Source organism: Sciurus carolinensis, chromosome 4 (assembly GCF_902686445.1).
Source record: "Sciurus carolinensis chromosome 4, mSciCar1.2, whole genome shotgun sequence".
NCBI classification, from domain to species: domain Eukaryota; kingdom Metazoa; phylum Chordata; class Mammalia; order Rodentia; family Sciuridae; genus Sciurus; species Sciurus carolinensis.
The window spans coordinates 94393471-94416291 of record NC_062216.1 but is presented as its reverse complement, the minus strand read 5'-3'; the positions used below and the strand labels follow the sequence as shown (position 1 = coordinate 94416291).

At 33.2% G+C, this 22821-nt stretch overlaps 1 protein-coding gene and 1 non-coding gene across 2 annotated transcripts in view; one reads left to right on the top strand and one right to left on the bottom strand.

The window, feature by feature from the left end:
- Positions 1 to 22821, bottom strand: part of Ccdc91 (coiled-coil domain containing 91) — a 363605-nt gene that overhangs the window by 151369 nt on the left and 189415 nt on the right.
- On the top strand, positions 13188 to 13261 carry Trnae-cuc (transfer RNA glutamic acid (anticodon CUC)). The gene has a single exon. It is a non-coding gene; the product is annotated as a tRNA-Glu (tRNA).

Below are 22821 nucleotides of genomic sequence, written 5' to 3'. Positions count from 1 at the left end.
AGATGAATTTAAAAAAAATAAAAATAAAATAAAAAACTGCCGGGTGCTGTGTTGCTCGCCTGTAATCACAGCTGCCCAGGAGGCTGAGGCAGGAGAATCACAAGTTCAAAGCCAGCTTCAGCAAAAACAAGGCACCAAGCAACTCAGTGAGACCCTGTCACTAAATAAGATACAAAATAGGGCTGGGGATGTGGGCTCAGTGGTCAAGTGCCCCTGAATTCAATCTTCCCCTCACCCCACCCAAAAAAAAGTACTCCTACTAGAAGAAAATGATGGCCCAACTCTCAATCTTGTTGGCTTAGGAACTGACTTCCTTAAAAAGACTCCTAAAAGCACAGAAGTAAAATCAAGAATCAATAAATGTGATGGTTTCAAACTAAAAAGCTTCTTCATAGCAAACAAAACAATGAAGAACGTGAAGAGAGAGACTATAGAATAGGAGAAAATCTTTACCACATGCACCTCAAAGAGAGCATTAAGGGCTGGGGAGATAGCTCACTTGGCAGAGTGCTTGCCTCACAAGCACAAGACCCTGGGTTCAATCCCCAGCAGTGCAAAAACAAAAACAAAAAACAAAAAACAAACAAAAAACCCACAACAACAAAATACATTAATCTCCAGGATATACAAAGAACTCAAAAAACTTAACAAGAAAAAAACAATCCAACAATAAATGGGCAAAGGAACTGAACAGGCATTTCACAGAAGAAGAAATACAAATGGTCAAAAAATATATGGAAAAATGTTAAACATCACTAGCACTTAGAGAAATGCAAATCAAAACTATACTGAGATTCCATCTCATTCCAGTCAGAATGGTGATTCTGAATTCATAATTCAGAATGGTAATTATCAAGAATACAAGCAACAATAAGGGTTGGTGAGGATGTGGGAGAAAGGGTATACATTGCTGGTGGAGTTGCAAATTGGTGCAACCACTCTGGAAAGCAGTATGGAGATTCCTCAGAAAACTTGGAATGGAACCACCATTTGACTCAGGTAATCCCACTCATCAGTTTATACCCAAAGGACGTAAAATCAGCATACTACAATGACGCAGCCACATCAATGTTTATAGTATAGCAGCTCAATTCACAATAACAAAGCTATGGAATCAACTGGGTACTCTTCAACAGATAAATTTATAAAGAAGTTGTGGTATGTATACAAAATGAAATATCAATCAGCCATAAAGAAGAATGAAACTTTGGCATTTGCCAGTAAAAGGATAGAAATGGAGAATATCATGCTAAGTGAAATAAGCCAGTCCCTCACAAAGAAAAAAAAAGAAAAAAAAAAAAAAACCTGAATGTTCTCTCTGATATGTGGATGCTAACACACAATGGAGTGGGGGAATAGAAGTTCACTGAATTAGACAAAGGGGAATGAAGGGAAGAGAGGGGGAATGTGAATAGAAAAGACAGAATGAATAGGATATAACGTTCCTATGTTCATACATGAATACATGGCCAGTGAAATTACACATCATCTACAATCACAAGAATGGGATCCTAATTAGAATAAGCTATATTTCATGTATGTGTAATATGTCAAAATACACTCTACTGCAATGCATGTCTAAAAAGAACAAATTTAAAAAACATAGTAAAAACAATGCCAATATTTATCAGAAATTTCACTAAGCTTCAAATGATAACTACCAACTTAGTTACCAAAACTATTACTAAGTACATTTAATTCCTACCAGAGATTCCAGTTATTTAAGTTATTTTATACAAAAAGTATTCATTTTTTTAACTCCACAGACCTAATTGTGAATAAATTAAAAGTGTGAAGAATTATAAGGCCCTGGAAGAAAAGTATGTTAAAAGTTCTAATTACTAAACTTATAGAAAACAAAAGTATTAAGTCAAAAATCACATTTCTCAAGTAATATAAACAATTGATGTATATTTCTTGAATGAATTGGATATATGCTGGAATTTAAAAGACAAAAGAGAAGTACATCCAAAGTGGACTATTGCCATCAGACTACAATTCATTGTTTCAACAAATCTACCAGGTTTTTTTTCTTCCTTGAAATAGCCCAACTGTTACAGATCAGATTCCATCCTCATGAAATTAAATTACTTATCCAGATTTTCAGAGCAAATGTGTCTTTCAGAACCAGATGGTCTCTGAAACATTAATATGATGTGGGTATAGTTATGATGACCCTAAAAGAACACTTAGTTAACTGTGGCAACAGTAATTAGTACTATTTTGAAAGTCACAAGAATGTTATCTGTCCACCCTTTAAGTTACATTTATATTACACAAATGGAGAAAAGTACAAAGCTACAGAGCAATCTAGAGGCAAAATTTATAACAAATATAATACCCCAACTAGAGTTTAAGTTGTAGAAAACAGGAATCTTAGCTTAACTCACAGACACACACAAAGTACCTACAATAGTGCCTAGCACATAAAAACCATTCAACAAATGTGTTGAATCGACTGAAAAATCAATCCAGATTTTGGCATGTCGAAGTCTATTTGCCTTTCAAGCATCAATTTTTTTCTCTTTTTAAAATATTTCAGTCTCTTTTTTTTATGTATTTATATTATTATTTTTATTTAGCTTTTAATTTTTTACAGACTGCATTTTGATTCATTGTATACAAATGGGGTACATCATTTCATTTCTACAGTTGTACACAATGTAGATTCATACCATTCGTGTAATCATATATGTACATAGGGTAATGATGTCTGTCTCATTCCACCATTTTTCATACCCCCTCCCTCTCCTTTTCTTCTACATATTCTAAAGTTCTCTCATTATTCTCTCATTCCCCACCCCCAACCCCATTATATATCCTCCTCCACTTATCAGGGAAAACATTCAGCCTTTGATTTTGGGGATTGGCTTATTTCACTTAGCATGATATTCTCCAATTCCATCCATTTATTTGCAAATGCCATAATATTACTCTTCTTTATGGCTGAATAGTATTCCATTGTGTATATATACCACAGTTTCTTTATCAATTCATCTGTTGAAGGGCATCTAGGTTGGTTCCACAATCTAGCTATTGTGAACTGAGCTGCTATAAACATTGATGTGGCTGTGTTACTGTACTTTGCTGATTTTAGGTCCTTTGGGTATAAACCGAGGAGTGGGATAACTGGGTCAAAAGGTGGGTCCATTCCAAGTTTTCTGAGGATTCTCCATACTGCTTTCCAGAGTGGCAGGATTCAGGATTCTGTTCTAATCAGGATTGTTTTGGCTATTTGAGGTCTCTTGTTCTTCCAGATGAAGTTCATGATTGCTTTCTCTATTTCTGTGAGGAATGTCATTGGGATTTTAATTAGAATTGCATTGAATTTGTATAGTGCCTTTGGCAGAATGGCCATTTTGACAATGTTAATTCTGCCTATCCAAGAACATGGGAGATCTTTCCATCTTTGAAGGTTTTCTTCCATTTCTTTCATTAATGTCCTGTAGTTTTCATTGTAGAGGTCTTTAACACCTCTTTTGTTAGATTAAATCCCAAGTATTTTATTTATTTATTTATTTTTTTGAGGCTACTGTGAATGGAGTGGTTTTCCTAATTTCTCTTTCTGAGGATTCATCACTTATGAATAGAAATGCATTAGACCTACGCATATTGATTTTATATCCTGTTACTTTGCTGAATTCATTTATTAGTTCTAGAAGTTTTCTAGTGGAGTTTTTTGGATCTTCTAAATATAGGATCATGTCATCAGCAAATAATGACAGCTTTAGTTCTTCTTTCCCTATTTGTATCCCTTTAATTTCTTTGGTCTAATTGCTTTGGCAAGTGTTTCAAGGACGATGTTGAATAGAAGTGGTGAAAGAGGGCATTCCTGTCTTGTTCCAGTTTTTAGAGGAAATGCTTTCAGTTTTTCTCCATTAAGAATGATGCTGGCCGTGGGCTTAGCATAGATAGCCTTTACAATGTTGAGGTGTGTTCCTACTATTCCTATTTTTTCTAGTGTTTTAAGCATGAAGGGGTGCTGTATTTTATCAAATGCTTTCTCAGCATCAATTGAAATAATCATGTGATTCTTAACTTTAAGTCTATTGATGTGGTGAATACATTAATTGATTTCCAGATGTTGAACCAACCTTGCATCCTGGGATAAACCCCACTTGATCATGGTGCACTATCTTTTTAATATATTTTTGTATGCGATTTGCCAGTATTTTGTTAAGGATTTTTGCATCTATGTTTATCAGGGATATTGGTCTAAAGTTTTCTTTCTTTGATGTGTCTTTGTCTGGTTTTGGTATCAGAGTGATACTAGCCTCATAGAATGAATTTGGAAGGGTTCCCTCCTTTTCTATTTCCTGAAATACTTTGAGGAGTATTGATATCAGTACTTCTTTACAGGTCTTGTAGAATTCGGCTGAGAATCCACCTGGTCCTGGGCTTTTCTTGGTTGGTAGGCTTTTGGTGGTTTCTTCTATTTTGGTGCTTGAAATTGATCTGTTTAGATTGTGTACGTCTTCCTGATTCAGTTTGGGAGAATCATATGTCTCTAAAAATTTGTCGATGTCTTCAATATTTTCTATTTTGTTGGAGTATAGATTTTCAAAGTAGCTTCTAATTATGTTATGTATTTCAATGGTGTCTGTCGTGATCTTTCCATTTTCATCACAAATTCTAGTAATTTGAGTTTTTTCTCACCTTCTCTTCGTTAATGTGGCTAGGGGTTTATCAATTTTGTTTACTTTTTCAAAGAACCAACTTTTTTTTTTTCAATTTTTTGAATTGTTTCTTTTGTTTCAATTTCATTGATTTCAGCTCTGATTTTAATTATTTCCTATCTTCTACTATTTTTGGTGTTGATCTGTTTTTCTTTTTCTAGGGCTTTGAGGTGTAATGTTAGGTCATTTAGTTGTTGACTTTTTATTTTTTTAATGTATGAGCTCAAGGCAATGAACTCTCCTCTTAGTACTGCTTTCATAGTGTCCCAGAGATTTTGATATGTTGTGTCATTGTTCTCATTTACTTCTATGAATTTTTAAATTTCTTCCCTGATGTCTTCTGTTATCATTGCATCATTCAGTAGCATATTATTTAGTCTCCAGGTGTATGAGTAGTTTTTGCTTGTTATTTTATCGTTCATTTCTAATTGTATTCCATTATGGTCTGATAGGATACAGGGTAGGATCTCTATTGTATTTACTAATGGCTTTCTTGTGGCATAGCATATGGTCTATTTTGGAGAAGGATGGATGCATGAGCTGCTGAGAAGAAAGTATATTTGCTCGATGATGGATGAAATACTCTGTAAAAATCCATTAAGTCTACATCATTGATTGTATTATTTAGTTCTATAGTTTCTTTGTTCAGTCTTTGTTTGGAGGATCTATCCAGTGGTGAGAGTGGTGTGTTAAAGTCCCTGACTATTAATGTGTTTTGGTCTACTTGATTCTTAAAATTGAGAAGGGTTTGTTTGATATAGGTAGATGTTCCATTGTTTGGGGCATAAATATTTAAAATTGTTATATCTTGCTGTTTTATGCTTCCCTTAAGCAGTATGAAATGTCCTTCTTTATCCCTTTTGACTAACTTAGGTTTGAAGTCCACTTTATCTGATATGAGGATGGAGACCCCTGCTTTTTTACTGGGTCCATGTGCATGGTATGTTTTCCCCCCATCCTTTTGCCTTTAGTCTGTGGATATCTTTTCTATGAGATGAGTCTCTTGAAGGCATTTAAAAAAAAAAAAAAACAAAAAAAAACTTCTTTTCTCATTATAGCTGCAAATAAAAGGAGCAAAACTGAAAGGTATCTGCAAAATAGGTAAGTGAAGACTGTGAAAGAATACTTTAATGTTTTTTATGGTGCACATCTTCTTTTTGAGATAAAGAGTACTTCAGGTTTTACAAAGTCATTAAGTTGTTAGCATGTTCTGTAATATTCCCTCAAAATTTCAAACATAAGCAAATTTTTAAAATTATTTTTTTCTTTTACTGGCATATTAAAATAACACATAATACTTGGGTTATAAGCAAGTTTGTTATTTAAAAGGAGAGCCTCCTCTACTAAAAGGCCTTCGTTTAAAAAAAAAAACTTGACTAAACACTTTTGTAAACAATAATCTCTTACTGAATTATTCATCTGTCTTTCTCCATTAGAAAGGTTTTTAAATACCTGCTTTACAGATTAAGAAACAAACACTATGGTTAAGAAATGTGCCCAAAATCACAGAAAAGACAGTGTAACAAAGAACTGAATTTCGCTCCATCCATTTGCTTCTGTTTGTCTTAGCTACTCTAACCCAGCTAAAGCAGACCTCTCTTCCTGAACAAAGCACTTACTCTCATTTTTGTCATTCATTTAATTATTTATTCAACAAATATTCACTGAGTGAATGAATACTTTCTTCCAGATACTGTTCTAGGTACTGAATGTACAAAGTGAATCAAAAAGACAAGGACCTTACTCTCCTCAGCTTATATTGATGGCAACTGGATTGAAATGGCAAGAATGAGGACAACTGAAGGCCAACAACACGAAAATCATTACAGATGGTGCTACCTGCTATGAAGAAAATAAAAAAGAAGGTGGAAGTTAAAGAAGAGCGGAGGATAAAGTTTTCAGAGAGAACAGTCAAGAAAGGCTCTCTGAAGATGGATAAATAGAATTTGAGGTGTCACAAGTGAGGAAAAACTCAGCCATACATAGGCCTAGGAGTACACTCATATCTGTGTTAATTGGCTTTTCACCACCCTGACCAAAATGCCTGACAAGAACAACTTGGAGAAGGAAAAGTTTACTTTGCACTCACCATTCAGAGGTTCAGCCAATGAAGTCAGCAATGGCTGACTCCATTGCTCTGGGTCTGAGGTGAAGCAGAATAGCACAGAGGAAGGTCATGGCAGAGGAATGCTACTCAGTTTGAGGCAGTCAGGAAGCAGAGAGAACACAGGAAGCCAGGGACAAAATATAATTCCTAAAGGCATTCTCAGAGTGACCTGTTTCCTGCAGTCATGCCCCACCTGCCTACAGTTTCCACCTAGTACAATAGTCCTTTCACATTATCAATCCATCAAATTGATAATCCACAGATTAGGTTACAGTTCTCATAATCTACTCATTTTACCTCAGAACATTCCTGTACTGTCTGACATGAGCTTTTGGGGGATACGTCATATGCAAACCATAATACCATCAAAGGTCAGAGCACCAAGTCCTAGAATAGAAATAAAACTGAGTTCAAGAACAGGGAATTTCAATAGTTGTAGCCACACTGGTCCTCCTTTTATTCTTTAATAAATAGGCCAAACTCCTGGCCAAAGAGCCTATGGTTTTGCTGGGCTCTATATCAGAAAAGTGATTCAAGCATCAGAAAAATAGAGAGCCAGGATCGGGTGGGGCATGAGAATGCACCTTAATTCTACTATAACTGCCATGATAAACTACTACAAGTCTTTAAACAAGGAAATTTCTATAATCTGATATATTTTTAAAAACCTTCAAACAAGTTGCGAAGTATAAAAGTCACTCAAATCCTATCAAAATTTTTTCCATTGATGCACAGTTAGTGAAAAATGTAGTATTTACTTTTGTGGACAACATTATATAAATTAGAAACAAAATTAACACACCATGCATGGATAATTTTTTAATACTATAGGGTTAAGTAATTAATGCAAAAATCCTCCCTGATAATGAAAATTAATCCTAATAAGAACTAGCAGAATTCTTTTCTTTTTGTATGTCTTCACAAGAAAAACCCTATAGATAAACATAAACCTATCAAGTAATACTTACTAGAACTTCATCTGAATCCTTTGTCTATTAACATGCAGTTCTTCTACAGTACTTACATTTTTCACTTTATCATCAGTAGAGTGGTAACAATGACTATAAAAATGAAGAAATAGTGTCCATATAATGGCAGCTGGATAGATCTGGTTTTGAATGTCACTCTTAATTAACAATTTGTCCTACTGGTTAACTCTTGGCTAATCAAAAATACTGTATGCCAATTTTAAGAATCTAAAACTTAACTCTATAGCTTCACTGGCTTGTTCTTTCAAAGATGAAAGCGAACACTTGATCTCAGTCATTTATATACACATATTTTAAAACAGTCTCATATTGGTGAGCTAGTAGTCAGACTCAGGTACAGAGGTTGTTGGTTGTGTAAGAGGAGAAACATCAGGCATCTTAGAAAACAGTGGATATTTTTAAAAATTTTGTTGAAATACAAACAGAAATAATGTGATTTAAAACCTCACATGGAGAGATGATTTAAAAGTACAATGTGAAAAGACCAAAGGGAGTAAAATTTTCTCGGACTAGGATTTAGTCTGAATTTAAACCTTTCATTTGCTCTAGTCTGGCTCTGGATTCAAGTCCAAGTTCATGCTTGCTACCCAGCTGACAGAGATTAGGCAACATTCAAACCCTATGAGATCAACCCCTGGGGAGAACATAGGTACAAGAGTAAATGCCAGAGGTCTGAGAAGTGATGAGAATAGATTTGACCCTATTTCTTTTTAGAAAGCAGAATAGAAACTATTACCTAACATTTTGGGGAAAAATGGATTAAGAAACAAAAGATTTATCCCTTTTTCCTTAATTTAAAAAAGGAAGAGAACTTGCAAGGTCATGTTGAGGCTACTGAAAATTGATCCTGTTTCACATCTCAAGCAATTGGAATTACAATTGAATTGCAGTGATTCTCAGGTTTTTCTATGTATTTGAAGTGTAAGTGCACTGTTACTATACAATTCAAAAAGAAAAATGTTAAATTATGGGTGTAGATCTAAACATGGAAATTCAATATAGTCTAGCCATGCTATAAAGTGCTCTGCAGGCTGTGAAAGCCAAAGAAAATCTTCAGGACAGAAGGAATCATTCCTGTTGGCCTTGTTGTTAAGGGATTCTAGTAACATAAGAGTTGTTACCTCAAACACCACAAAAGTCTCCCAGTGAAAATTTCTTTTGTGCCATGGACAACACATTAAAATTAAGAAGTTTCTAAAATTAAGTACAGCACAGAGACTCTGCATGTCTGCCTTCCAGATACTTTAACCTTCTGAAAAGCTGCCACATGGATAGGCCTCTCCCTCAGATGCCACAATATTGCTCCTTGTGACTTGAATCAGAGCTACAGTTTCAGTTTAAAAAGAGAGGAAAGGAAAAAAGAATTCTGACTGGAACAACCTCTTTATAATCTTCATGGGATTAAATAAAGCACCTGGTTATTAATCGATGAGCCTCAATTCCTAAAATAAGAAATCAGAGGCCATGGGAAGACAGACACTCATATAGATGTCAGAAATATTTGGCTTAAACACACATGTATGAACTATTCAAGGAGGCAGTATACTTTGTTAAACAGAGCTTGGAACTGAGTCTAGAGTGAGCTGGCTTTTATTTAAAACTCCTCCTTTGTTTGTTTACACACATATGATCACGACACTATGTCTGTCTATGTCTCAGATTTCCCATCTAATAAATGTGAAGATTTTCAGAATTTCTTCTCTGCCAGTGAAAGAAATTCTGTCAAATTATGACAGTTTACTCCATCCTTTGCATTAATGATGATGATATACCTAGGACTGTTCTAATAATTTGATTCTAATAATTGTTCTAAAATTGTTGATTTTTAAGACATATTCATGCTCTATGGATTAAAGTTGGACTCAACAATACTTTTCTTAGTGACTAGGTTTAAGACCATTAAAATAGAATTTTCCTTCAAATTAATTGAGATCCATTCATCAAATAATAGAAAATAAGTTTCCCTCACATTGAAAATTCATCAATATTGAAAAAGAAATAAGAGGTTTGATTCAAGTAAAACTCATCAGTGGAAAAACTGACAAAGACCAAATTTGCCTTCATCATTTCATTATTCATAAACAAGAAGTTTGTGAATTTAGATGACAATTTTAAGATACTTCTAACTAGGTTCTTTTCTAGTTAACAGTTGACAATAGTATATTATAGAATTTATTACATTAAAAGTGATACCTAAAGTACTTAAAAACCACTAGCGTGGGTGCAAAAATCTCAAAAAATACCACCCCCAAATCTGAAGGACATGCAAAGGTCCTCCATGATGTTAAGGCCTAGCTAAATGGTAAGGAAAAGTCCCAGGAGAAGGGAAAAAAAAAGTCATCAAAATAGCTCAGAAAGAGTAATACTAATGAGTATGGAAATACTTCACTTATATGATGGCACAAAGTAGATTTGCTCATTTAATATTAGACTAGGTTGAGTTTATAATGGAATAATTACCAAAAACTGACTACACGTATCCTGATAAAACAGTAAGGTAATCTTACAACTTCAAGCTCCAGCTAAAATGGAATGAATCAAACACACATGCATCATTCCTTAAATGGAAATCCCTTTTTTCTTGCAATAAAGCTATTTGACAATACACTATTAATGAGAAATGTGGCAATTTTAATCAGATTATTTGACCTCTACTAAAATAAAGGCTAGGGAGAAAAGGAGATTGAGGACAAGACAGTGATAAGAGGAAAATTTATTTTTTACTGCGCATACTTTAATATCTTTGGAATTTTGTATCATGTCCATATACTGCTATATTAAAAACAAGATATTTTAAAAGGCAAATTGTATATCCTAACAAATGCTCTTTAGTATAAAATCAATGTTCTCCTTTTTTTGAGACTATATAGAAAGCTAATTACCTAGAAGGTAAGGATTAAAATAAAAACCAGCCCTTCATTTTGACATTGTGTTACACTCTAATTAGAAATAAAACAAACATGTTAAAATGCTATTCTCCTATATGGTATTAGTTATTACACTTCTGCTTTCCTTTTTCAGATTGTGTTTTATAGTTCAAAGTAAAGAATAAACTGAGTCATTCTTTTCCATATCTTTTCCATCAAACAAGAAATTTAAAAACTTAAAATATACTCATTTATGTATATATTTATTGATTAGTGGTACTGGGGATTGAACCCAGGAGTGCTCTACCACTAAGTTACACCACCAGTCATTTTTTAAAACATTTTTATTTTGAAATAGCGTTCTGCTAAGTCACCCAAAGTAGCCTTGAACTTGTGATCCTCCTGCCTCAGCCTCCTGTGTAGGTGAGACTCCATGTGTGGGCCACTGTGTCCAGCAAAAGTATACTCTTCCCATCATCTTTACAAATAGTTTTTTTTTTTTTTTTGTAATATCCTCATTTGGGCTTAGAAAATTTAATGAGTAAATATAGGTGTAAAGTATCAGTGTATTTTCTCTGTGGGCACTAGCCTTGATATATGGCCTTTCACTACCTGGAATATTAGTGGCCAATGAATAAATAAATCTATTAACAAAAAAAGATCATTTTTTCCTCTAAATTCTAACTACGTAATGCTTTCCAGATTCTAAAACTGAAAATGCCTGAATCTACACAAGCCTTGCTGATGATTCAGTTTATCAGAATAGTGAAAGTTTAAGGACTGCATAAATGATCCACTATATTCACAGGAAATTATAGAAGTATATTCTTTTTTTAATTTTTAGTTTTAGATGGACACAATACCTTTATTTTATTTATTTACATGATGCTGAGGATTGAACCCAGCATCCCACACATGCAAGGTAAGCACTCTACCATTGAGCCACACGCCCAGCCCTAGAAATGGATTCTTTACAGATACTAATATATGACCACTAATCCAGCCATAGAAAATCTGCTAAGTCAACTTAGATAATGGAAAAAGTCAAACTTTCAATTCCATTGGAATATATCAAACTTCTATTAGGTGAATATAGAAAGATAATATGATTTATAGATTTATAGACTCAGAAGACACTAATAATAGGGTAGTGTAAATTTTGTGATAACAAGCAGAAATCTGTAATTAATCAACAATATCTGGGTAGAATAAAACTGATATTGACAAATTGCTCAATTCTTACCAACATTTATCATAAATATTAATCTAAAAAGAAACCCATAACATTTAAAGTACATTTTATAATTTGAAAAATTATTAAGGGGGAAAAGGCATGTCTTATAAAACAACTAATACTTCATTCACTTTGAAATTTCTTATCCCTGGAGTTCTTTTCAAAAGATTGCTCTGCAAAATACATTGAAATTTGTATCTTCCATACAGAATGCAGTCTTACCCCTTCATTACTCTAACAGGCTGATTATTCGGTAACAATATAAAGGCAAGTCTTAAATCTATAATAGAACAAGTTTTCTTGCAGTGTTTCCAATCCCTTCTGGTTTTGGCCTAACTAAGAAAACCACAAGAATAGCCTTGCATGCAAAATTCTGGCTTTGCCCAGGAAACTCAGAGGCACACAAGAACTATTCTCAACTACCAAACCTTTCTCAATCCTCTACTGAGGTTAAGTTTGGTAGGAGGGATAAGAAAGGACGATCCAAGTCATTAGTTCCAAACCAATCACTAGTATCTCTAGTATGCTGTTAGGCCAAAGTTTATTGGCCACAACAAAAATCTTTAGTTGTCCAGGAAAAATCTGATCATATGATAAAAGTTGGAATTTATGAGAATCCTTGTTCAATCAAATAACTGAAACTATAAATTTATTTCATACCTTTGGGTTAACAAAATGGTGGAATTCAAATAAAGATATAGTCAGAGCTCACAAAACTTAAGTTTTACTTTTCCTGTCTTTGAAGGAAGACTTACCAATATCCAATCAAGGGAAAATATCCAAAGAATAGAAAACAAAGTTGTTTCTCCCTCCTTGGAAAAGGACTTTATATAATACAAGTAATTCTACACCCTGGGAAAAACTGATTTCCTAAATGTAATATGTTCTCCCTTATAAAACAGTACAAACAATTCAAGAGTTCAAATAAAACACTAGCAAGTGGATGCTTTTGAAAAATGGAATACAGCAGTCATGTGATACTCTAAGCTGGCATGTATCACACAATGCGTTGCTAAAATTCAAAGCAATCCTTACCAAAAGGAATTTAAGGCATATTTAACCTTTTCAGAGAATGCACAGCAGACCGAAATGCTCAATAAAAAAATTGTGTTAACATGAGAAATTAATCAAGCATTGTAGTCAAGATTTCAGAGCAACTTTATATAGCAATTTTGCATCATTTTTCACTATCAGTAGCAGAAATTTCCTGTACCTAACAAGCCAAACCTTCAGTGTATCTGATTCAATACTCTTAATATTGGAGATGAAAAAAAAAGTATCAGAAAACCCTTTTCAAAAAATATTCTAATGGGCTGGGGATATAGCTCAGTTGGTTGAGTGCTTGCCTCTCAAGCACAAGGCCCTGGGTTCAAACCCCAGTACCGCAAAAAAAAAAAAAAAAAAAAAAAAAAAAATCTAAGACTTTAGAAAAGAATCTGTCCATTCCTTGCCTTCTCATTAAAACTGTCAAGTATTTATAATAACTATTCATGTGCCCAGCACTGAATGGTTTTTGGCATTTGGATTACAATACATGAATTAAAAATAATAGATGTAGCTGAGTTTAAGAAACAAAGACCACAAAGGGAAAAGAGCCTGTACATCTGTACATCTAGCTCTGGTGAAAAGATCTTAAAATGTTTAGATATCTATATGGATGAGTTTTTAAAATATATTCTGCTTGACCAACTGTACAAACAAAAGAAAAGAATGCCCCAGAGTTAGAGGAGGGAGTATAAAAAACTCACCTAGTTTGCAAATTAACGTGATGAGCAGTAACCAATTCTCACATCACCAAAAAAAATGGCATAGCAAAGGTTTAGTTTAGCCATCTACAAAAGGGCCAAGAAACATATAATATGCCTTTAAATCATTTCAGTTATAATTTATTAGGTGCTGGCATAGAAACATTAAAACAAACTGCATTTTGCTTTTTTGCCTTTTTAAGGCTATATTCTAATCAGCATTTTGATGAATTTGTCAACTATGTCAAAATTCAACAATGCTTCAATACTTCTCCTGTGTTATCTGCAAAATGCCGAAACCCTTTAAGTTTAAACAAGAACAGAGTATAACTTAATTGCAAAAATTATACAAGTGAGAATAAAAAATAATAACATAAATGCCACTACAGGATGAAATCTTTAAGAACTGTATGTAAGAGTTTTAAAGGGGAGAGCCTTTATGTAACTGATCTGTATTCAAGTAAATATCACATTTATTAAGTGGGGGGGGAGGAGATTACTCTTGTTGCCTTAAAAAAGAAAATTCTGTATACAGTAGCAAAACAAAAATTTTAACTAAAAATATGTTCATGTTTTATTTGTGCCAAGTTGGAATTTTTAATGAACTGAGCTCAAAGTGAGATAAAATAAAAACAACATGTTGGGTTTAATTTCTTGAGTGCTTTCCACTCACTATTATAGAATGTTAGCAGAAGTTTTGACTTTGAATTTTAACACACTGAGTGAACTAAGTATTTCCCTTGGAAAATTCTTCCCCAAAGTTATTTAGGGCAAAAAGAAAAATCATTGAGTGGGTGACTATTTAAAATGACTTTACCTCAAGTATTTATATACCCAGTATTAATGAATATATGTACACACAGATACGTCTGAAAAGAAAAACAAGAAGCATATCTGTGCAAGAGGATATTTTCTCTTTAAAAAGGCAAGGCCTTTTATTCCTTAAGTTACACAACCACATCTGCTTTAGCAAATATACTTGCCTTTTTTTCATGTAGGACTTTCTTTGGTAGTCCCTTCTGTGCTACTGCACCAATCCTCCACCATAAAGAACTTTTTTTCCCTTACAATGATCACTTACCTACCTCCAGAAAAACAGGGCATAAGTTTAAAAAAAACACTGATGACATCAAATCCTTGTTTCTTAGTTACAGTTTAACTTCCAGAAATAGCATCCTATCCTATGTTCATTTAGGTTCTGTTAAAACTTTCTTTCTTTCTTTCATCTTTGCAATATGGAAAATTTTTCCAATAATTTTAATAGAATATAACATACACAAATACACACACACACACATGTAAGCACACACACTCCCACACATGTTGACAAAGTCAATAATATATACCAAGAATGGGGAAAATGACAACAGCAAGCTAAATCAGAATAGAATGGTGCTACTCTGCTTTATAAGTACAAAGGAATAAGTACAAAGGAATAAAACGATGGTTAACGATTCATTTGGAGTGGCAGGATGACTTATAGAACTTTAAAGCAACACAGATACCCAGATTCTATCTACACCTCAAAGTTAGAATTTCTAAGGAAGAAAACCGCCTTGGTATATACATTTCTTAAAAAACAACAAGTAATTTATGATGTGCTGCAAAAGTTGAGAACCAAAGGGTTTAGGCAATCTGGTCAATGACAACTGTTGAATGTACCTTAAAACAAAAAAGCAACACACTAATATAATTACTTATTTTTCTTAAAAAGATACTATACAACATGTATAGTAATCTTCAATAGAGAAATGTGCAGACATTAATAACTTGTGAAGTCTGAACCAGTGCAGATATTAGAGAATGACAATTTCAGGACAAAAGCTTGATTAAACAAGTAAAGGAAAATTCTTATGGTGCCTGTGGTAAACAATCTTAGATGTGGCATGCTTTATGGAAAGCCTTCCAAGATCTACATTTACTTTACTGTTGCTAATTATCAGGCTAAAAGATTTTAAAAATCTTGACATAAAAGAAATAGAAATGAAGTAAACATGGTAAAAGTTGGCATATTCAGCACATGAGGTTAGTTTTAGATTTGTTTTCTTCTATACTTAAATAGAATTTCATATGTCCTTTTCATCTTTCTACAGTGAGCTGTTCATTTTCTAAATGAACAAAAGAAGGCTGGCTTCTCAACAAGGAGTCCAGTCTTATGACAGGCTAGGCTACCATCTATTTCTCTTAAGTGGATATTTCTAAAAATATTACAAGAATCTATACTATAGTTTTGAGAAGTAAACTTACTGGTAACCAGCCATAAAATAATGAAAAGGCATTTCAATTGCTATGCTAGATAATAAATGTGGTAAATATAATTAATAATAATAGATAATATTTATTAAGGGCTGACTTAATTACTAGCTATGCAGTGTTTATTTTTTCATTACATGCCCACAACACTTCTGTGAAGCTTCCATGCTTTATTCCCTTACTTACTGATTAAAAAACTAAAAGATGTATTTTTAAAGGCTGCCCAATGCCTTACTATTAGCAAACAGCAGAGGTAGGGCTCTGACCTAGCTCTGGCTTCAAAAATCTAAGCTCTTAATCAGTAATCTCTACTAATATGAGTAGATTCAAAGTAGAAATTAACAGACATGTAACACTCCTATCAGGTAATCATAGCACAAAAGTACATAAATAATTACACAGCCTCACTAAAGATAGCATAAGAATATTAAGCCTAATAATAGAAAATAACTATAAATCCTATAGTTGTTTAAACATGGCAATGGATTGCATATTGTCTTTAGGCAGTTCCTGAGTAGATGATTTAAAGTGTGTGAACACAAAGTTATTACTCAAAAGAAATAAATTCCAATTTGATGAGGTCAGTTAAGCTCTTAAATACAAGGCTAATACAAAGTGAACTAGAATTTTCAATTCCTCATGAAAAGTTTAAGTCATTACATGGCTTACTTCTACTTTTAAGTCAGAAACAGATGATCACCTCATTTGGAAGCTTAAAAACTGGTGTTTCATGTGAATGGTGTTAGGTACACATGATATGCTAACAAAAATGAACTGGAACTTTAGGGTTTTTCTGTATGTATCTGATTAAATGTATAACATAAGAATAGCACTTCGATTATTAAGGTTTTAATTAATATTTGGAAGCTGTAGAAATTTGCTGAGACAAAATCACAAAATGTCATAAAATTTATAATCGCAGAAACTACTCATTCAAAAAGTTCACATATTTTTTCAAAAGTTAGAAAAAGTCATTAGTAAAGATCCCATGGTTAGCCAGATGAGGTGGCTCATGCCTGTAACCCCAGCAGCAGCTGGGGGTGCGGGTGGGGGGGCTGAGACAGTAAGATTGTGAATTCAAAACCAGTCTTAGCAAAAGCAAGGTGGAAGCAACTCAATGAGACCCTGTATATAAATAAAATATAAAAACAGTACTGGGGATGTGGCTTAGTGGTCAAGAGACCCTGAGGTTCAATCCCTGGTACTAAAAAAAAAAAAAAAAAAAAATCCAATGTTTGAGAATCTCTTATATAGAAAGGGCTGTACACAAATCTTTAACTAAACATGGATACAGTAAAAGTACAAATAATATCCTAACTCCAGGTTTTCATTATCCCCAGTATAGTCATTTTTAAATGAAGAATATATGTAATAGAGTACTAGTTTAATTTGAATTAAAAGACAGAAGAGAAAGGTATGACTTCTGGAATGGCAACAGCAGCCACGTGGCAAATGCAGTACTTGTCCTCTTTCCCCCTAATTATAGACACAGTTCTAAAAGGTAGATAAGGGTGAGGAAACCAAAAATGAGCAAATTAACCATACTAGTCTTCTGGCACCTACACACAGTATAGCAGTTCTCTAACAAGGAAGACTTACAGGAAGCCTCAAATACTGGCATATAAACTGCCCTTGCCAAGGGGGATGACTGCAATTGGATCAGAATGTGGAGCAATGGATGCTCCAGGGTATGATCAAATCATACTCAATATGCTCAATCAGTTTAGAAATGAACAGGAGCAAATAGCAAGGTGTAAAAAAATACAAAAACAAAAAAACCTCACCAAGTTAGAAGCTAAGCAGGGAAATTAGGGAAAGAGAAAAAATGGGTTTAGGAGAGTCTTTGATGATGATCATAAACACCACACACATTCCCAAAACTAAGCCTGCGGAAGAGCAAAAGCAGAGACTGTACAATGTGAAATCAAGTAAACTGATCCAACCAAGATACTAAATAATCATGCAATCAAACATCAAAATAATAAGACAATAAGCTCTCTGAAGGGTAGGAATAAATACACACTACTACAATACATTATATAGATTGACAAGTTTACCACACACACAAACACAAAAAAAAAAAGAGGTAAAAATAATAGGAAAGAGTATCTCACACAGGGAAAATAAGAAGCAATGGTAACTTGTCTGTGACACAATCTAGATATCAGACTTGACAAAGGGCTCAAAGCACTGATTTTAAAAAAACACTCAAAGAAATGAAGAAAACCAAGCTTAAAGAATTTAAAGAAACTATGGTGATAATTTCTCATAAAATACACAATACTGATAAAGAAAATAATTATTCAAAGGAACCAGAGAGAAATTTTGGAACAAAAATAAAATAACACAAAAATTCAACAGAGGTCCTGAATAGTAGCTTTGAGTTGTAAGAAGAAAGAATTGGTAGACTTGAAGAAATACTGATGATCGTGCAATGTGAAGAACAGAGGGAGGATACATGACGAAAAATGAATGGAGCCTCAGCAGAATGTGAGATCCTACTAAGTAAACCAAAATGTACATAACAGAAGAAATACAATGAGAGAAGAAAGGAAAACTAAAAGAAAAATTATGAAAAAATAGCTGAAAATGTCAACATTGATGAAAAATAATGTGCACATATAAGAAGTCCCATGAATTTTAAACAGAATTACACAAAAAGAGGTACATGACAAGAAACATCCTACTCAAAATTTTAAAAGCAAAAACAGACAATTTGAAAGCAGTGGGAAAATGACTCACTGCATACAGGAGAACCTCAAAAAGACTAACAGTTTACTTTTCATCAGAAATAATAGAGGACAGAAACAATGAAATGATATTCAAAGTGCTAAAATTTAAACAAACAAAAAACTCTAAAATTAAATGTCCTCAATGTTAGCACAAAAAGACCCGGTCGGACACATATCTCACGGGTCATCTCAGCTGTTTATTCAAGAACGAAGTTTTATGCAGGAACAGGGTGACACCAGTAGACCCACTTTCCTGATGGAAAATGAGCCACTGAACAAAGGAGAGGACTGGACTTATGTAGGTTATACTGAGAGGTGACTTATGAGTGTGTCAGTTTGGGCACTCAGGAATTTGGGGTCTGTTTTACTGGGTGAAATGGGAGGGAGTCTGGGGTCAGCAATCAGTCTCTAGGATTTATATTACTGGGTCCAATGGAGGGCCTGGGGTCAGTGGCTTATATCTGGAAAAGTTTTGTTTAGGAAGGGATCAATGTTTTGGCCTCTTCCCAGAGACTGCCTTTCTAGGATTGATGGACACTTTCTCCCCAGGGTTTGTTTAGTCATTGGGAAAGGAACACTGCTATCAATGTATGACTTTCTTTTTCATTCCCTTTTTCTACTTCTCACTATTTTGGGGGGTAGTCATTTTCCATATCTAATACTCAAAGAAGCTTATATCCAACAAAATTATCTTTAAAGAATGAAAATGAAAAAATAGTTCCAGATATATAGTCACTGTTAGCAGAAACAACATATAATAAATACTAATGAATCCTCTTCAGACTAATGCAAGCAACTCCAGACAATTCCACATACAAAAATAAAGCAGGCCACTGGGTACAAGGGTGCAGCCCTTTATCCCCACAACTTGGAAGACTGAGTCAGAAGGATCACAAGTTCTAGGCTAGCCTCAGCAACCCAGCAAAAGACTCTGTCTCAAAATAAAATTTAAAAGGGCTGGGGATATTGCTCAGTGATACAGTGTACCTGGGTTCAATTCCCAGTACCAACAAAAAGGAAAAAGAGGAAGGGGGAGGTAAAAAAGTTAATTATGAAGGTGATTTAAATGACAGCATAATTAGACCTTTCTTCTTCTTTTGTCTCTAATTTAAAAAGTAATTGCATAAAACAATATATATAATTATATTTGTACAAAAGATAAACTTTATATTCAAAGACATAAATGGGTTCAAAGTAAAAATATGAGAAAAATATATCATATAAACAGCAACCAAAAGCAAGATAAAGTGGCTATACAATTATCAGAAAAAATGTATAACAAAACAACTTACTGGATTAAAAAACATAGTAACAAAAAGATCAAACTATTATGAAGACATAACAAATAAAAACATATAATTAAAACATATCCAAAATAAACACATGAAACAAAAACTAATGAAATTGAAGGGAAACAAATAATTCAACAATAATAATACTTAGACATTTAAATACCCCACTTTGAATAAAGGATAGAAAAACTAGGTAAATTATCAACAGCATACAGAAGACTGAAACAGCACTATAAACCAACTCCACCTAGAGACATGAACAGAATACCTCACCAAACCCAGCAACAGCAGACTATTCATTCTTCTCAAATACACATGGAAATTCCACAGGATAGATCATAAATTAGCCCATAAAATGAGCCTCAGTAAATTTAAAAGAATTGAAGTCACCAAAAATAAGTTCTCCAACCACAATTTAGAATTAAAGTAGAAATCAATAACAGCCAGAAATTTGGAAAATTTCTGTGGAAATTAAACTACACATTTCTAAAGAATGAATGGGTCAGCAAAGAAGTTGCAAGGAACATTAGAAAATATTTAACATGAATAAAAATGGAAATAATATCACAGCACAAATTGCAGGATGAAATACAGTATGGTTCAGGAGAAAATGTATAAGTATAAATGCCCATTTTAAAAAGAAGAAAAACATCAAATCAATAACTAAATTATTTTTTATTTTTAATATTTTATTTTTATTAATATATATATGAATTATACATATTAATGTGATTTAATGTGATATTTCAATGTGTGTATATAGCATTCCCTGATAAAATCCAGCCTTCCTTTATCTATTCTCTTCCACTCCTTCCAAAAGTCTATCAGTTACTATTCTATATCATTCAGGTTGACTTATTAATTTTTTAATTTGAATTAGAAAAAAAAATTAAACTAAGCCCAAAGCATGCAGAAGGCCAGGTGCAATGAAACTGCAGTGGAAATTAATGACATAGAAAATTAAAAAATGAGAGAAACTAAACAAAATCAACAGTTAATTCTTTGATAATGCCAACAAAATTAATAAACGCTTAGCTAGTCTGATGAAGAAAAAGAAAGAAGACTCAAAAAGCAAATATTGAAAAAGGAGTAGCAACTGAATTTTACAGAGAGAAAAAGGACCATAAGAAAATACTATAAATATGTACCAAAAAATAAAAACAGAAAACTCCTAAGAAAGATAAAATTACCATATCAATTCAAGAACAAAATAGAAAATGTAACTAGACCACTATAACAAGTATGTATATAGAATGAGTTTATTTTAAAACTGCCCCAAAAGAAAAGTATAAGACTAAATGGATTCACTGATGAATTCTAAAAAACATGTGAGAATAATACAAATCCCCCACAAACTGTTCCAAAAAATATAAGAAAATATATCCTAATTCATTTAGTGACACAAGTATTAAATTCATCATAAAGTCAGACAAAGGCTACTCAAGATAAGTACAGACCAATATCCCTCAGGAATATAGATGAAAAAGCACTCAGCAAAATACCTGCAAATTGATTCATACAGCATAAATACAAAAATTGCACATGATCAAGTGAGATTACCCCAGGAATGGAACACTGATTCAACATCCAAAAATAAATCAGAACACACCAAATTCACAGATAATTTTAAAAAAGAAGAATCAATATTTCAATAGATAGTGGCATAGCATATGACAAAATTCTGTGACATTTAATTTAAAAAACTGAACCTAGAAATTAAAGAAATATCTTAAACCTTATAAAGTCCAGCTATGATCTAGTAACATGATATTTAAAGACAAAGACTGAATGTTGTTCCTCCTAAGATTATGAAAAGGACAAGGATTTATGCCATGGCACGTCTTATTCCAGTTGTACTAGAAGTCCAGTCAGTGACATTAGGTAAGAAATCAAAGGTATTCAGTTGGAAAGAAGGACGTAAAATTATTTCTACCTGTAGATAGCATGACATTGTATATAAATAAATGCTTTGGAAAGGAATCTACTAAAAAACCTACTAGAATTTTTAAGTATATAAGAGTAATATGCAAAAATCAGTTCTATTATTTGGTAGCAAGGAATAATCTGAAAATGAAATTAAGATAAAAAATTCTGTGGGGAAAGGAAAAAAATAACAGAATGAGTTGCAAACTATTACCCTAGGTAAATGTATGATTATACAAATGGTATGCCTCTACTTCATGTACAGAGAAACAAAATGTATCCCATTTGTTTACAATAAAAATAACTTTTAAAAAATAAATTTTAAAAAAGATAAAAAATTCAATTTCTAATACCATCTACGAATAAAATGCTTGCTACAAAACATTGTTAAAAGAAAGTAAGATACAAATAAATATAAAGCTCTTCAATTCTTAATGACCAGAAAACTATCAAAATTCCACACCAAATCTTGAAGGAATTTACATGCATAAACTAAATTTATAGGCAAATAAAAGGAAAATAATAAAAATATTTAGAAAGGAATGAAGATCCACAACTCATTTATAATTTCGAACCATATCACAAAACTATAGTAATCAAACAGTGTGGTATCTGATATGCTGATAGTTCAAAGTGAAGTCCAGAAATAACCCCTCACATATATAAGATCAACTGATTTTTCAACAAGGATGACAAAACAATTCCAAGTAAAAGAATGGTCTTTTCAACAATAGTGTTGGCAAAAACAGGACACCTGTGGCAAAAGAATAAAGTTGAGCTGAACTGGTGGCATGTGCCTATAATCCCAGCAACTTGTGAGGCTGAGCAGGAAGATTGTAAGTTTGAGGCCAGCCCTGGCAACTCTGCAAGACACTCAGCAACTTGGGGAAACCCTGCCTCAAAATAAAACAAAAAAAGGACTAGGACATAGTTCAGTGGTAGAGTATCCCTGGGTTTGATCCATAGTACCACATACACATGGAAAAAAAGTTGAATTCCTTCT